This window comes from Herpailurus yagouaroundi, unplaced genomic scaffold (genome assembly GCF_014898765.1).
Source record: "Herpailurus yagouaroundi ecotype Mexico unplaced genomic scaffold, PumYag 77, whole genome shotgun sequence".
Classification (NCBI taxonomy): domain Eukaryota; kingdom Metazoa; phylum Chordata; class Mammalia; order Carnivora; family Felidae; genus Herpailurus; species Herpailurus yagouaroundi.
In genome coordinates, this window is record NW_024412388.1 from 90,294,526 (window position 1) to 90,313,718 (window position 19,193).

Here is a 19,193-nt window from a genome sequence, read left to right on the forward strand (position 1 = left end):
CGCGGGGCTCGAACTCACGGACCGCGAGATCGTGACCTGGCTGAAGTCGGACGCTTAAGCGACTGCGCCACCCAGGCGCCCCTATCACATCTTCTTTATCCATTCATCTATTTATGAGCATTTTGGGTACTTCCATATCTTGGCTATTGTAAATAATGCTACAATAAAAATAAGGATGCATTATTTCTTTCAAATTAGTATTTTCATTTCCCTTGGGTAAATTCTCAGTAGAAGAATTACTGGATGATATGGTATTTCTATTTTTAATTTTTTGAGGAGTCTATATACTGTTTTCCATAGTGGTTACACCAATTAACCAGTTACATTCCCAACATCAGTGTATGAAGGTATTTGTCCTCCCATATCTTGCCAATACTTGTTATTTCTTATCTTTGTTATTCTAGCCATTCTGACAGGTGTGAGGTGATATCTCCTTTTGAGTTTGATAGGAATTTCCCTGATGATTAGTGATGTTGAGCATTTTTCAAGTGTCTGTTGGCCATCTGTATGTCTTCTTTGGAAAATTGTGTATTATGGTCCTCTGACTGTAATTGGATTATTTGTATTTTGGGTGTTGAGTTGTGTGAGTTGTTTATATACTTTGTATATTAATCCATTATCAGATATATCATTTGAAGTTATATTCTCCTTTTCAGCCAGTTGCTTTTTTGTTTTGTTGATGGTTTCCTTTGCTGTCCAAAAGCTTTTTATTTTGGTGTAGTCTCACTAAATTTTGCCTTTTTTTTTTTTTTTGCTTTTGTTTCTCTTGCACAACTTATAATTTTAAAAGCTGTTAAATGATAGAGTTAAAATTCACAGTCAGATTATTTTTTTGGACTCTTAAGATCAGTTTGTAGCCACAAAACATTTTTTTACCTTAAAAAAATCCTTTGAAAATAGGCTCAACGTTGAAAAGTGAAATACATATTGTTCCTAATTTTTTAAGGCTTGACATTTAATATTCAAGATTTAAAAGTGCAATAAAATATTAAAAGATGAAAAAGTAATTTAAATTAAAAGTTAACTTAGGCTTTCAAGGGAAAGTCTGATATCATAGTGCAGTGGTAGTCATTTATTGCTACAGCAACCTGTGAAAAAGCCACTCTATAATGACATCTTAATTTACAAAAGCAACTGTTAAAAGGGTACAATAAATATAATGTTAAAGGTAATACAAAATCCACCAAAGAGGAAATACACTGAGCAAATGAACATATGGGAAACTTTTAACCATCTTATTAATTAAGGAAATGTAAGATTACAATGCTAAATAAAGCATTTAATGCATTAAATTAGCAGTTTATAAAAATCACATTTCCATGAACTGCTGGTATCCATGTAATAGAATTGACAATATGAACTATCTTTGATCTAATTAATCTAGAAATCATGAAAAAGAATTATCAAAGCTGTTCATGCAGAAAATGCACATTTTAATAAATAGTATATTAGTAAATACCTAAGAAAAACATAAAAGTTTGAGTCATGTTAGAAAATTAATGAAGTTATCCTATATGTGAATGAGTGTTTCAAAGACACCAAACTGCAAAATTTGTTTTAAATTTATTATAGTGCTTGCAGGTGATTGAAACAAAGCATAAGCAAATACTTTCTGAAATAACCAAGGTTCAACCTGGACTTCAAAGTGTCCCCACAGATAAAGTTCCTGGAAAAAATGAGATCACAATTTTAAATTAAAAAAACAAAAAACAAAAAACAAAAAAACAAAACAAAAAACACACCTCACACATAAATAAGTCACTGTCTGTGACAATCAACAGAACACATCAGGAAAAGGCTTTAGATCTTGAAATAGTCTGCCACAAAATATTGAATAAATATGTTGTCATGTTTAAAACTAGAAAGTGAGTTTGTAAACAGGAGATAATAAACTACCAAATAATTTTGGAAATAACCTGGAAATTGTTTGTATATATATTTTTAAAGAAAAACTAAACGGAATCAGCAATACACATTTTAAAAATGAGGCTATATACATGATGTTATTTATAATAATATCAAAATTATTAAATATCTAGGAGTAAATATTATGAAAAATGTATAAGACCTCTATATGGAAAAAATATTATTGAATAATATTGGAGAAGAAATACAAATGGAAGTATATATCATTTCCCTAGATTTGGGGACTCAGTTTTTAAAGTGTTATTTCTCTGCAAATTAAATTATTGATTCACTGACATAAAAATTACAACAGGTAGCTTAACAAGCTGAAATGTATAAGGAAATACAAAGTATCAATGATAGTCACAATGCTCTTGAAAAGTAAACTAAGTTGGAGTTATTCAACAGTTACCAAGAGTACAGATATACAGTGTGTAAGTTATTGTGATTATAGGGCTAAAGGTAGAAGTATAGACCAGTGGATGAAGTGGAGTATACAAAAACAGAATGACACATATCTAATCTCCAGGCTTAAGGAAAATATATCATTGCAAACTGGAGGAAAAATGATCTCCTCAAAACATGATGAGGGGTTAGTTGCATACTCATGTTTTACAATGTTACAGGTTGATTACAGATATAAATATTAGAGATAAAACCAATAAACCTTCTAGAGTTAAAATTAAGAATTCTTGCTTAAAAGGCATCAATTACAGTGCGAAAAGGGAAGCCAAAGAATGTGAGAACATATTTGTAATATTATAAATGGCAAGAGGCTTCAGTAAAAGAAAACAAAACAAAAGGACAGATAATGCAATGGAAAAATGTCAAGAAAACTAAATAGACCTTTTGCAGAGGATGTCCAAATGACTAGTAAACATACAAAAATGTGACTTAGTGTCATCATCAGGGAAATGCAAACTATAACCACATGGGACACTATTACAAATGAGACTAGATGACAAACATTCAAAAGGCTGACTGACAATGCAAGTGTTCTCAAGTATCTGAAAGACAAAAGAATGCTCAATAACCACTAGCAAAGGGTATAAATCGGTACAGTTGTTACCAGTGGAGTTCTCAGTCTTTGGATTCCCCAGGAGATGATTTATAAGATTTCCATGGGGATCCATGCTGGAATATAGACAGTCAGAAGGAAAGTAGCAAGCACAAAGCAGTTTGTTAAAGCAAAAGTACACTCTCAAGGTTGGAGAATGGGTAGGTTCCCAGAGGTGGAACCGGCCCCTAGATTGTTTTGGAATTGGATATTAATGGGTTTCTCTGGGATGGGAAGAGCTGGGAAGTACACTGGGGTGGTCTCTAATGGAGGTTGCTTCCAATCATTTGGGTGAACTACTCCCACAAACCTATAAAGTTTGTACTGGAACCATCAAGGCAGCCTTTCTCTCTGGTGGGGGAAGGGGGCTATACATTGCAAACGTATTATAATGTAATGAGTATAGGGTTTGCCCTTGGGCAGAGGTGGAGGAGGAGAAGACAAGCTCCATAGTTATGGCTCTGGATCTGTCAGCCCCAAGGTCTTGGAAGCCTTAAGATTGGGATGTTGTGCCCAGGGGTTTTTAATGTACAGCTTATCTATCACTGTCTTTGCCTCCAGCTCATGTCTCTATAATTCCCCTTCAAGGACTTGGGACTCTGCCTCCAGCATTCCTTCCACTCCTCAGGTCTAGTGTCTACCTAACACAATGACTTCAGAAAATTATTTGTCAATATCTGCTTTTGGGCCCAGCAAACCTTTGCTCTTAGATCTTTGCTCAAAAGAAATGTCTACCCCTTGCAGCAAAAGATGGGTACAATGCTTATCTATAATACAGAAATTCTGAAAATAAATCCCATCAATAGTAAAATGTGTTGTAGGACAGGTAAATGAGGGTATACTTACACATGGGAAATATTATATAGCAATAAAAATAATAAACCACAGATACAAGCTAAAATGTGGATAAATCTCATAAATATTTTCACTGAAAAAAGCCTGATACAAAAATATTTTGTAAGATTCAATTTTTTTTATACAACTTCAAAATAGTCATTTTGAAATAGTATTAAAGATGGGGAGGAAGAAGGTGAGTATATGGGAAGGGGAAGGAAAAGGACTTCTTAGTGAGGCAAAGTTAAGTGTTTCAACCTAGTTGTTAGTTGTGTCTTTTTATTCACTTTGTAATAATTTATTGAGCTGCATGCTTAGGGTTTTTTTGTTTTGTTTTGTTTACTTTTTCTAATGTAAGTTATACTCTAATTAGTTAGCAGCTATAACAACAAAGTCAGAAAGCATATAAGTAACTGGAAATTATGTTTTAGTAAATTATCCAGAATGCAGCATATAACAGTAAATGTGTATAAATTATTTAAAAAACAATACTGACTAAGATCCAAGGTTAATAATGCATTTATAGGTTAAAATAAGATTAAATTGTAGCGTCTGGGTGGCTCAGTCAGTTGAGCATATGACTCTTCATTTCAGTTCAAGTCATGATCGCACGGTTCATGGGATCAAGCCCCACTTGGTTCCACACAGTTCAGAGTCGGCTTGTGTCTCTCCCTCTCTCCCTCACTCCCTCTCTCTCTCTCTCTCTCTCTCTGTCTCTTTCTGCCCTTCCCCGACTCAGGCTCTGTGTTTCTCAAAAAAAAAAAAAAAAAGATTAAATGTAGATAAAGTATCAAGATCCTAATTCCAGTTTGTGGAAGGGACCGACAAACAATGGTCCTGGTACCAGCTAGGCGTCCCAGAATTCAAGTCATTTCTGACTCTGTCTGACACGCTGAAATAGCATCAGATTCCAGAGGTTAAGGATTCAGTTCTACAAGACTGCCCTCACCGCACCCCCTTGCCACTTCGGACATCAGCCACAAGCCCAATCATCTGTAGATTAGAAGTTCCAACAATCCCCTCCTTGAACTTCGAAGCTAGTCAGTCACAAGTCTAGGTTGTTATCTGTACTTCTGACTGGCTATGAATCAGAGGCTTCCGTGGCCCTCTCTTACTGACTGATCATTTTGCTAAGGCAGCTCACAGAACTCAAGAGAAACATTTTACTTCCTAGGCCGCTGGTTTATAAAGGGTGTAACTTAGGAGCAGCCAGATGGAAGAAATGCAAAGGGCAAGGCAAGAGAAGAGGATGCAGAGCTTTCTTGACCTCTCCCAGGTGTGTCACTCTCCTGGAATGTCCAGGTGTTCACAGCCCAGAAGCTCTCTGAAACCCTTCTTTGAGGTTTTTCGGGAGACTTCATTACAGAGTCACGATGGATTAAACCATTGGCCATTGACACTTAATTCAACCTCCAAACTCTCCCCTCCTCAGAGGTCAGAGGGGTGGGACTGAAAGTTCTAACCCTCTGATCAAAAGATTGATTCTCCTGGCAACCAGCCCTCCATCCTCGGGGAGGTCAAAGGTCACCTCATTAACATACCAAAAGACACTTTTGTTGGTCTCCTCTCAGGAAATTACTGGGGTTTTAGGAGCTCTGTACCAGAAAAAGAGATGAAGACCTAGTATATATTTCTTATTATGAATTAAAATATCCGCTAGATACGTTATAGCATCCGCATTAATCTGGAGGGGCAATTAGTTTTAACGGGCTTCAGATCGTTGTTGGTTAGAAAGAGGAAGAAACTATTTACATTTGGGCTTGGGCAGATTAATGCCTTACTTCTGGCTCACTGGAGTAATCTAAGGGAATCTCAAGAAAAGATCTCATAGGCACATGCTTTCTAATAGAAATATCCTCTACGGAAACCTTTAGGGGAAGAGGGGAACACCTCAGTAAAATGGATGAATCGAAGAATGGGGTTTCTCTTCAGCAAAGTCTCACAGATGGAAACTTCAGCCTTTATCACAGGGAGTGTAGCCCAGAACAAGAACTCAGAGTTGTCCTGACCTGAGACAAAGGGACTGGAGTCTTCATACTCGCCCATCTGTCAGGAATTCGTCTAGGAATGCCCAGGTGGTTGCAAAGCCCTAGGTACTTTTGGGTCTTTCCTAGGTGCAAGGGAAGCAGTTTCCAGCAGCCCGAAGACAGTGCTCCAACAAAGAGCTGCAATTGCTCCCAGTGGAAATGAAAGGCAGCAGGGATGGGGTGGATTGTGACACAAGAGCAGCTTCAGTGAGAATATTTGGGAGAACACTGATATTTATTACAGTCCACTCTCATCTCACCTTCCATTTGCTCCAACCTGTCACAAATTTTTCCAGAGGGCTCTTCAAAATACATTTTGTAAAATGTCAAAAGGAGGTTGGAGAGAAAAGCTGTACTACAGTTTGCTGTAGTAGTCCTCAAGGCTAAAACTGATATTCAATACCTCTCTCCTCTACCACTTTTCCTAGATTACTGCCCATCTTCACTAATACCTCTACCTTGTACATCACTCCTTACTTTCACTAGTACCAAGTGCTTTGCCTGGGGACTGACTCATAGAATCATGTGCCCTTCTCAGATTGTGATTGCTGTAATTTCCCATTCACAGTTGAGAACAGACATGGGAATCACTGAGAGATGTCCCAGTGATCCAGTGATTCCTTTCTTTTTTTTCAAGTTTACTTATTTATTTTTGAGAGACAGGGAGAGACAGCATGAGTAGGGGAGGGGCAGAGAGAGAGGGAGACGCAGAATCAGAAGCAGGCTCCAGGCTCTGAGCTGTCAGCACAGAGCCCAATGTGGGGCTCGAACCCACAAACCATGAGATCATGACCTGAGCCGAAGTCGGACACTCAATCGACTGAGCCACCCAGGCGCCCCTAATAATGACAACATTTTTAAATTAAATTAAATATTTATTTCTGCTAATATAGGCTCATTTTGGAATGTTGAATCATTTTTCTTTTGAAATATAGAAAATTTCAATTAAAAAAAACTAATGGAACAATAATAAACATTAAAAGAACATATACTTTATCTAACATTTACCTACAACTGGAGAAATTATAGATATAAGTGTAAGCCAAGTAGTATTTTTATTTATTCTAATATCTGTAGGTTTCTGGGTTTTCTCTCATGTAATTGTGGATGTGTATTATAAAAGTCTAAAATTATGTAGCTTAATTTTGTTTTCTCTTAGAGTAATGAAGCTATGATTTTTTTTGCTTTGTATAATAAATTTCATTTACATGTTAATCTGCATTTTCCAAGAAAAAAGCTGTAAACAGAAGATATAGACAATACATTTCAAGTCTAAAACAGACTAAATATACAAAATGAAGATAATTTAATTGCATTTCCAACATTCTTATGGACATTTATTAACCTTACCCATCATATTTTCTGAATAATAAATTATAGATGCATATATAATGGTGTGAGACCATAATTCTAAACTGAATATGAATATAGCAGGACAATGAATTATCAAAGATACCTCATTTTGGCCCTTGTATTACATAGACTTGTTACTGTTTCTCTCATTTATACAACTTCCTGAGTTACTAGCCCCATTATTCAATGAGTTATTAAAACGTGCATCATTGTTTAACACTGCATTTTCTCAGTGAGTGATGCAGATAAAAGCATAACAGCATTCTGTCTCAGAGTAGTATCAGTACAGTAATTAAAAATTAAGGTGGTCCCCAAAGAGACAGTTTCAATCCATAATACTCTAGAAGGTCAGAAATACATAGAATCTTTAAGCTAGAGAAAAGCTTTGATGAGATCTACTGTAATAAACTCATTGAATATTGAATGGAAGATTTTAAAAAATTAAGAGAGATTGACTTCCTCAAGATTCTGTTTATAGTGTCTGAAATAGAGCTAGCACTAAAGTTTATGACAAGTAGCATCAGATAATCCTTCTACACCTAACGACAAGTTTTGGTTATTTCTAGACAGATGATTTACAAAATCTTGTAATTAGTTCTAAGGTTCTCTTAAAGCTACAAGCTTTAAGTGGTCTGGGATAATACTACCAAACATAGTATATACAAGAAGAGTCAAGCTTTACCAAAAAGAAAGAAAAAGAAAAAAAAAAAAAAAGAATAGTAACGCTTAATAGAAAGTAGGTTCCTACTGATATTTAACCTTACAAAAATCTAAGTTTAATCTACTATCCTATCGCTCCAGATCTGCCGTTCAGTCTTTGAAAACATTCCATCCCTATATTTTATACTGGATATTTTCATACAATAATTTTGTGAACTGTTTATTTTATTTATTTTATCAGTATTTATGAAGTCATTCACCTAATTTTAAGTTACTTTTATTACATATAAGTGCATACAAAATTGCATTTACAGAATTTGTGTAAGACGTACATAATTACAATGAAATTAACACGTATTTATTTACTCAATATCCAGCTCAAGAAATGGAGCATTATAATAAATTTATATCCTTTTTTTGTCTCTCTTGATCCTATCATCTTCTTACCCCTCTACAGAGACAATCACTGTCCTGAATTTTGTTTTTATGTTTTTCCTCTTTATTATAGTTTTATTTACATATGTCTTTGTAATCCAAACATTATTATTTTGTGTTTTTCATACCGAAGGGTCTATTGTGAATCTATCCTTTTGCCACATGTTTTTTATTTCCATGGGATTATATTCCTGACAATTACTCATATTAACACATAGAGATATCATTATACATTTTCACTGCAGTATAATATTCTACTCTATACATACAATTAATTTATTACATGTGAGAACTTTACCTCAATTAATTACTATATCATTCTTAGATATTAAATAGGTCAATGTATATTTGATTATTTTAAATAGGTTAACACATTTGATGAATGCAGTGAATGGTTTTCTGAAGAACACACAGCAGTATAATGACTCTGAAAAAAAAGAATTAGGATTGAAGTAAAAATGCAGTGCACTTTATTCCAAAGTGCTTCTCTTATGCTATGTACTCTAAGTATTGAACCACACAACAATTCCCACAATATACTTTTTTCTTTTCTGGGCCTCTCCCTGTTCTGTTGCCTATGCCGTGTAAGCCATTGCCCTGGGCGTGTTCATATGAAGATCTCCCAGTTACCTTTCATTTTATGCACAAAATTTTAATTTAATGTTTTTTTAAATTTTTTTTATTTTTGAGAGACAGAGAGAGACAGAGCATGAGCTGGGGAAAGGCAGAGAGAGAGAGGGCGGCACAGAATCAGAAGTAGATTCCAGGCTCCAAGCTGTCAGCACAGAGCCCAACACAGGGCTCCAACTCACAAATGGTGAGATCTTGACCTGAGCCCAAGCTGGATGCTTAACTGACTGAGCCATCCATGCGCCCCCACAAAATTTTAATTTAAGCTTTATTTTGTTTTTAATGTTTATTTATTTTGAGAGGGAGAGTGTATGCACAGGCAAGCAGGGGAGGGGCAGAGAGAGAGAGAGAGAGAGAGAGTCCCAAGCAGGCCCCACGCTGTCCCCACAGCCAAGGCAGGGCTTGAGCTCACAAACCATGGTATCGTCACTTGAGTGGAAATCAAGAGTCAGATGCCTACCCTACTAAGCCACTCAGTCACCCTTAATTTAATTTTTCAATAATTGTACTCATTTTCTAAGATTTAGCATAGCTTAGTTTGGAGCTGCACATGTCTTTTATGATAGTAATAATACATTTTTAGTAATATTTATATTCTTAGAGAACCTTAAACAGTTCCAGTAGCAAAACAGTTAATGCATATTCTTTACTGTTTAAAAATAATCTCTGAGTACTGTGTAAGCTGTCCTGTGATAAACATCAGTATTCTCATGTGATTCCAAAATCTCTAACTTCCTAAATTAGTATACTTAAGATATAATATTCATATATTTTTTCCCAAAATTTACCATAACATGTATCATTATTTTGACTGGAAAAAACATAAAGGTTTCTTACAAACGTATAATATAGTTTCAATTGCCCTTGCTGTGTCTTAGTTTGGGGTTATTTCTTCCATTACCAGAATTTTTTGATGAATGTTCTACTTGTTAATATTTAAATTGTTTTTTTCTGCTCCAGGGATGTAACACTCTTACAAATAACAAAGAGTAATAACACAAAGATAACAAGTTTATCTCAACTCTCTAACCTTTTCCTTTTTGTAATGATATCTACCCACTCTCTTGATAATTGCCCTGAAGATATTTTTATGCTGGTAAATGATAACTTTTCAAGATCCTCCTCAGAAAAAACTTTTTCAAAATTGTTTCCCCTTTCAAGTTCACTAACTCCATAATTGGCTGGTTGCTTTGACTTTGGCATTTTGCTCCACACTTACACAAAAGTTGGAAACCAATAATAATGTTTCCATTCAGTCTGACAGTTTCATATATAGACATTCTTTTTTCTTTGTTTCCTTGACTAACACTGCTTGTGGCCAATCATTTCATCTCAGTTATCTTTCTTCTAGTTTCTGTTTCTTTGTGATTTAATCTGTGATGAGGTTTGTCACTTTCCAGTCTTCAAAATCATGGTGACATTTCTTCCATCACCACATTCTCATTTTATTTATTCTTTATATTACTATAACAAAAAAATCACATATTTACATGTTCTCTTTTAAATAATAGCTTGTAAAAGGTGACAGAAAAGCTCATCTCTAAAGCATCATTCAGAAAGAATTCTGGAGTTCATCCATCACTTCTTCATTGGTTATGTTCCTGGTTGGTCTTAAAGTATTACAGCATTGTTTCTCCTTCACCCTAGACAGTTGTATTATGGATTCAGAGAAAGAGAGATTATATGCCCCACTAGGAATCAAGAAGTATGTGCCCGTAGGAAACAGAGCTGACCTCTCTCAACTAGAAATCTTTTCTCTAAGAATTGCCTGCGTAACACTGTGGCTTGTTAAGCTGACTGCCATCCCTGAAATGCCTGTTCACAGAGGTTTCCAAGGATACACTGGTACAAACCTTTTCTTACATTAAATGGGAGGTAATGATATCCATGCTACAATAGCCTAAAAGCCACTGGTCTTTTAGAATATCCAACTTCCCCTGTATGAAATTACATTCCATCTGATTTTGAAATATTGTGTAGGTTTTCCTTTTAAAAGATAAATTTTCTTAGCAACTAAGTCATTCATTTTCCCCCACCCATGATTAGGCTGAAGAGTAACAGTGAGAGAGGAGTACAGGTGACCATGTGCATGAGTCTTCATGTTCCTACTGCCACCACCAATTCCAAAGCTAAGTATCTTCACTCAGTTTCTTCACTGCTATTTTCCTTGAATCCATCAGGACTAAGATCACCAAGATCTTATTCCTTAATTTTAACAATGAATGTAGCAAGTCCCTGAATCCCAGGTCATCTTTTGCTTCTCATGCTCCCATCCTATCCCTTTGAAGCCCAGTACATCTTGATTCTGTCCCCTGCATTCACCGCACACTCAAACTTTAATCTTGCTCTCTATGCTAATTAGTGATTTCTTCTCTGAATTCCCCCTTAATTTGCCAGGTCTGTTAAAAACCTGCCCCCCTCTATCTGTATCTTCTATCAGGATGTTGTGTCCCCTGAAGCCCCCTGAAGATATGGCTGTTTCCTCTTCCTGTATCACTTGTTACAGTGGGCATCAGGTGTAGTAAGTGTCCTGTTAGCTCATTTTTGCTTTCTGAATGTTGTTCTTTATTTCTAAATTATCCAGTTTTGAATCTCATATCATTAGATGATATAAGTAATTATGCCTAACTGTTCTTACTAACACTTGGATCATTTGTCCTTATTATTCAGGGATTTTTAGGTCCTCATTGTCACTCTCTCCAACACTACTCTCATAAAAGTGCTGGGTACTTTTCCAAAGGCACAGTGTAGATAAAGCTTCCATATCCTAGATTCTTGTTTCTTACACCCCCCTCCTGCAATGATCCAGTACTCTACATCAGCCTTATAGTTCTATGCTCATAAGCTAGGCCTTTTCTTTCCAAAGATCTCAATCATTTCATAATCTACATCTCACGCCTGATAACCATCTCCTATCTTTACAATTCACCCACTTCACAAACCTAACATTTCTCCCACCACACTAGTTCTGTTATCCAAAGCCCTGTCTTCTTTTCGTGATGCCATATCCTTTGACATCCTCACCCCCTTACTTACCTAGTTTAAATTCTGTGTTCAGTAAATAAAATAATTCCCTTCCATACACTTTTGACAACGTGGCCACCTTTCACTTTTGTTGTAGTTCTCTGGCAAAATCATAACACTGGTTAATTCCAGTTAACCCCCAGCTAAAACAAACAAAGGCAAAACTTCTCTGAGCACACTTTTGCCACCAAATAACACCCCATTTCATTACTTCCACCAATTATACTAATGTCTTTAATTCTTTTAGTCTCATTTTCCAATCAAGATTCCCTAACAGGATTTTGCTGCCACCTCTCCACTGCAACTATTTTTATAAACATAACCACAATCCACACACTGTCAGATTTAGCTTTTTGAGCACAAAACAACATTTTATCACTCCTTCAACAATGTTAAATTTCTTCTCTTACCTTGCAGGACTAGTTGGTCTTATTTTACTGATCTTTCTTGATTTTGTCTCCTCCTTCCCCCTTAGGCCTTTTTACATTGGAATATCTTGGATTTAAGTAAGTCCCTTGATTTTTTTTTTTCCTCCTGTCTATCTCTACACACCATCTTGGTGATTTTGCACATTCTCTTGTCCAAAGTTAGGTCTATAGTTGAGACAACTCTTATAAACCCCATAGTCAGATGTCAAGTTGTCTATCTGATATCTCCACTTGTGTATCTAATAGATTATCTAATTCAATATGTCCAAAATTAAGTGGCTTCCCATCTCCAAAACCTTAGTTCAAATTGTCTGTCTGAATCTGCCTTCTGGTTACTCAAACCTAACCTAGGAACAAATCTGATTCTCTCTTTCACAATCCATGTTCCCTTTGTCATGAAATCTTGTTGACTTTAATTATGAAATATAACCAATTTATCCAGTCTTTTGTTTATGATTATTAATTTTTGTTTCTTGCTTAAAAACCTTTCTATATGTGGTAATGATATTCCCCTGTTTACTTGTAGAATATTTATTCTTTTTAGGTCTATAATCCATGTGGAATTGATTTTTATGGTGTGGGAAATGTTTTCAGTTTCTATTCACCTCAAGACCCATGCAGGAATGTTCATACCATAATTAGTCATAAAAGCCCAAGTCTAAATATCATTAATAAATTAACAAATGATCATATATTTATGCAGTGTAATATTATTTAGCAATGACATGGATGAACCTTCAGATATAATTTTAAAATTTAAAAATGACACAAAATGCTGGGATGAGCACTGGGTGTTGTATGTAAGCCAATTTGACAATAAATTATATCAAAAATAAAATAAAAAATATATAAATAAATAAGTAAGTAAATAAGTAAATAAATAAAAATGACACAAAATAATATAAACTGTATGGTTTAGCCTACATACATATCGAAATAGGGAAAATTAATCTGTGTCAATAGATGACAAAATAGTGCTGTGATTTATTGAGGGGAGCGGTTTACTGGAAGAAGGAATGAAAGGGCTTGGTGAAATTCTGGAAATGTTTTACAACACAATCTAAGAGGTGTTAAGTAGATGTTTATATGTATTAAAATTCATCAAATATATACTTAAGATGACCTACTTTACCAGATGTTTGCTATACTTGAATAAAAACTATATCTATTTCTATTTCTATTTCTATTTCTATTTCTATTTCTATTTCTACACCTAGGCATCCATCCTTCTACTGCATCCATTTCTCCAGCTCTGGTCCTATTAGCAAACTCTTTCCTAGATAACTATGCTAGCCTTCTGTGGTAGGGAAAATAATACCCCTCCCCAAAGACATCAACTTCCTAATCCCCCAAATCTGTTCTTTTGTTACCTTCATGGCAGAAAAGACTTTGAATACCTTATTAAATTAAGGATCTTGAGATGGAGAGATCATGCTGGATTATGTGGGGAAGTCCAATGTAATCACAAGGGTTACAAGAGGGAATAGGAGGGTCAGGGTCACAGAAAGAGATGTAATAATGGAAGCAGAGGTCAGACTGATGCCGTTGCTTGTAAAGGGGCTACAAACCAAGAAATATAGCCAGACTCTAGCAGCTGGAAAAGACAAGAAATAGATTCTCCCCTAGAGCCTTCAGAAAGAATGCAGTCCTTATAATACATTGATCTTAGCCCAGTGAAACTGATTTAGAATTTTTAACCTCCAGAACTGTAACAGAATAAATTTGTGTTGTTTTAAGACACTGTTTGTATTAATTTGTTACAATAGAAACTTAATATACCTTCAAAGATGGAAACATATATTTACTTTTATATCTATGAAGTTCATGTTCTTTTTTTTTTTTTTTTTTAAGTGTATTTATTTATTTTGAGGGTGGTGGGGGAGAGGCAGAGAGAGAGGGAGAGAGAGAAACCCAAGCAGGCTCACTTTTAGCGCAGAGCCTGGTTCAGGACTTGATCTCATGAAATGTGAGATCATGACCTGAGTCAAAATCAAGAGTCAGGTGCTTAATCAGCTGAGCCACCCAGCCTGCCCTGAAGTTCCTGTTCAACACAAATGTCAGAGGAGTTCTTTTTACACATAAGTAAGATCATGTCTAAGCTATGTATAAGTAAGCTTTTCAGTTGAGAATTCTGCCATTGTTTCCCATTTCACTCAGAGTAAAAGTTCAAGTCCTTAAATTATGTGATCTCTTACTTTTCTGATTTCCTCTCTTGCTATCTCTCATCCAACCACTATGAGTCCCTTCCTATTTTTCAAATACAGCAGTCACACTTTATTTAAGGGTTTATTTTCTACTTATATTTTCTCCCTGGTACAATATGTAGATAAATACCTTATCTCCTTCAATTATTTGTTGATTTTCACCTTTTCAGTGAGAATTCTGTGGAATTGCTCCTTCCCTCACCCATTGTCTTTCCCTGATCATTCCATGCTCTAAATTTTGGTTTATTTTTCCATTGTAATGTTTATAATATTACGGCCTAATATAACAGTATCCGTTTATTATGCTTCTTTTTCATCGTCTATGTAGCCAGATAGAATATGAATTCCATAAAAGCAGCGACTTTTGTCTTCGAAGTAACATAAGTGCTTACAACAAATATTTGACTTACAGTAGATGCTCAACACTTTTTGATAAACAAAAACATTTATTGAGGGTTATCTTTGTGGTAGGTACTGTATCATGTGGTATATTTAAAGGAGGAAATAAAATAAGTAGATTGTCTATCTTTACTGAAGCAAAACAGGGAAGAAAAGGCAATTAATCAAATGATATAAATTATGATATATGAGGCCAAATATATTACATGAATATATGGAAAGTCAGTTAATTGTTTTTTGGGCATCCGTGAGGATTGCCTTGAGGAGGAATATGCAACATGAAAAATGAATGGATATTTGCAAGATGAAAGATGACAGGATGAAGCAGTGGAAAGTATTTCAGGCACATCAAAAATAAGTGCATGAGAATGAAAATGAGATAAAGCCTGTCTTTGAAGTCACTAAATTTGGTGAATATAGATTGAAAAGAGAGGTCACTGATGAGATATGATGAAAACATGAGGAATGTTCATACCATGTAAAAAATTTTTAGGCCGGATATAATGATTTGAGTATTTATCTAAAAGCAACAGGGACACATTGAATGGTTTTCAGCAGGGTAGTGAAATGATCAAACAGCTGTTAAAGAAAGATAACTCTGACTACAATGTAGAGGATAAGTTTAAGAAATATAAAACTGGAGGCAAGGAAATTAATTAGGAAGATCTCTCTCAAGCAATTTAAGAAATAATGGTGGATTTTAGAAGCTACATGTGATTCATGGATTAATTTGACAGATTTTCAGACTTGGTTATTTTCTATAATGGGTAGAAAAAGAAGGTAAGAATAATTGCTATTTCTCAGATTTGTAGTTGTTATAGCAGAAGCAACAAATTAGAAACAAGGATGGCAGATAAACAAATTTGAAAATCATCATTTTAAGGTAAGTGGATGAATTCCAGTGTTCACTGTAAAGTTTGAGGGAAAATGAAGATCTAATGAAGAACCTGAAGACTGCCAACATTTCAGTAAAGACAGATAAGTTCATAAAGATTCACAAAAGTTACCATGGAATGTTCAGGGAAGTAGAAAGAGTGTCAAGGGATATGATGTTTTAAAGAATTGGCCAGGGGCACCTGGGTGGCTCAGTCAGTTAAGTGGCCGACTTCAGCTCAGGTCATGATATCACAGTTCATGATTTTGAGCCATGCATCGGGCTCTGAGCTGACAGCTCAGAGCCTGGAACCTGCTTTGGATTCTGTGTCTCCCTCTCTCTCTGCCCCTCCTTTGCTCATGCTCTTTCTGTGTCTCAACATAAATAAACATTAAAAAAATTTAAAAAAAAAACTGGCCAATTGTTTCAGTTATTGCAAAGAGCTCAAGTGAAGTGAGGTCAGATTAATGTTTATGTTTAATTATGTTTAGCAATAATGGTATCTCTGATGACCTTGGAAATAATGAAGTCAATGGAGTGATGGCCATGGATATGAAGAAAGTGAAAAAGCAGTGAAAATGACTGAAGAATCCAAGAATTTGAGAGAAACAGAGATATAGCAGTTACTGAAATAGACCAGGTTTACAGGTTTGAGACCAGCTCTTTGCTTTTCTGTTTTATCTTGAGTTATTTTTGAGAGAAGACCTGAGGTTAATCAACCAAAAGGGAGTAAAAGGGGACAGGTTTATTCTCCCACCTGAAACAAGAGGAAAGCAGATAATATATATAAAATGATGGTCTGCAAAACACTGAACATCAGACAACAAAGGGCAGTGATTCCTGAGAAACACAAGACAAAAATTCGAGATCTATTATTGCCTCAGGTTCCTACCTGAAGAGAATTTCCAGGAAATGCACAGGGAAAAGGAACTCAGGCAAAACCCAGCAAACTGTCTGAGCTGAAGAGGTGGAGAGTCTGAGGAAAGCCAGGCAGCTACTATTTTCAGGGCAGAGTGCCAGGGAGGAGAGACCTGCACAGAGAACTCCAGAGATCTGTGGACTGGACCATTCCCTCTGATCATTCAGCAGAGTGTTGATCTATGCATATGTATGAAGAAATTGCCCAAATCCAGTGAAAGAACCAAATGAGAGGATTAGAGGAAACAGAGCTCAGCACTCACATGGGGTTGAGCATGGTGACTATTTCTATCAGTCAGGCTGGAATATTTCATAATTCATGGAGTCAAGAGTAAATGTAGTCCTCATAAAGGCTTCACATCACTAGTGGAGAGTAATTAGTCTAGTTTTACTTATAGTTGTTTTTTAAAGCCAGACCCAAAAGGATCAAACTAACTGTATCCAACAACATTTACAATAATATTGAATTACTGCTCAAGAACATTTATATGAATACAAATATATCCAGCATTCATCAAGGTAAAATTACAATGTATGGCATCCAATAAAAAATAGCTTGCTTCCCAAAAAAGCATTAAAAAGCCAGAATGGAGATAAACGTCATTAGGGTAAACTGACTCAGAAATAACGCAGATAATAGAACTAGCAGTCGAACATTTTAAAACACTAAGTATAACTATATTTATGTGTACAAAAAGTTAGAGAAATGATAGAATATGTTAAGACAAGAAAGATATAAAAAAAGATTCAAATCAAATTTCTGGATATGAAGCTACCTAATCTGACATGAAACATGAACTTGATGGGCTTAATGGCAGCTTAGACGTTACAGGATAAAAGATTAGTGCATTTAAAGACATACCAATAGAGGTTACCCAAAATGATAAATGGAGATTTAAAAATGAGTAAAAACATAAAAAGCATCACTGAGCTGTGGGGCAATTTCAAGTGGCCTAAAACATGTGATTCAAGTCCCTGACATGTGACAGGGGCTAACATTTGCAAATATAACAGGAAAAATTTTCCCAAAACTGATGAAAATGACAAACACAAATCCAAGAACTACAATGATCCCTAAACACAAGAAGCATGAAGAAAACACCATCATATCTCTCACTCAAATCCAGTGATAGGTAGAAAATATTAAAAGCAGCCAGAGCAAAAGACACATTACATACAAAGGAATAAAGATAAGGATGACAACAGCTTTCTCATCAAAAATGTTGCAGATGAGAAGACAGTGGATCAACAACTTTAAATATCTGTAAGGAAAAAAAAAATTTTGCCAGCCTAAATCTATTCCCAGTGAAAATATATTTCAAAACTAAATAATTTTAAGAAGGTGTTTTGTAACATACAAAAAGTAAAAGATTCATTCCTGGAAGACTTACATTATAAAAGAAAGTATAGGAAATCCAGTAGGAAGAAAGAAAATATCACCAGATGCAAAAATGGTTTTGCACAAAAAAAAAAGCAGAGCATCAGAAATACTATCTACTTTGGTAAATGTATAATTTTTGTTATTACTTAAATCTATTTTAGGCAATATATTATTCAAAATAAAATAATACTTACATAAAAATAACAATTCACTGTGGAGTTTAGGCCATATTTACATATAAAGTTAATAACCCCCCTCCCAAAAAAACCCATAAATATCAGGAAGTGAGAAATCAAAACATACACTTGCAAAGTTCACTATTGATACTATCTTAAAATGGTATCCTATTGGTTAGAACTGAACTGTTAGCTCAATGATGAATGCTATAATCTCTAGAGAAATGACAACATTTAATAAAAAGGATTATAACTAATACGCCAAGAAAAAAAAACTAAATGGAATCATAAAAATATTAAATTATTTCCAAAGAAGGCAGAAAAAAAGAAAAAGTGGAACAAAGAAGAGATTTCAGCAAATGATAGATTTGTACCTAACCATGTCAGTAATCACATTAAATGGAAGCAGTCTAAGCACCCCAATTAAATAAAAAAGGAAGATTTAAATATAAACACCTACCTACTTCAAAGGTAAAGTTGAAGTTAGTATGTTAATATTCAAGCAGATTTCAGAGAAGAGACATTTATACCTGAGATAAAGGAAGTCCTATCCTAATGATAAGGGGATCAATTCATCTAGAGGGATGTAACAATCCAAAATGGTCAAACATATAACAAGGAGCTTTACGATACATGAAGCAAAACTGATAGCTACGCAAGGGGAAAACATTTTGCACAATGATCTACAATTATAATCATATATTTAATTTGTCATCTTGTGATGAGTTGAGTGGAAATGAAATATTCTTTGCTAAGCCCTGCCAAAATACATATTTAGGAGACAAAAAAATGTGTGCCTCTGAGTTTGAGAGTGGTTTTTGTTGTACCTGGATGTGGAAGTTTTTTAAGGACCAGGTGGTTGGGTGAAACAAGCAATATTTGGAGAGT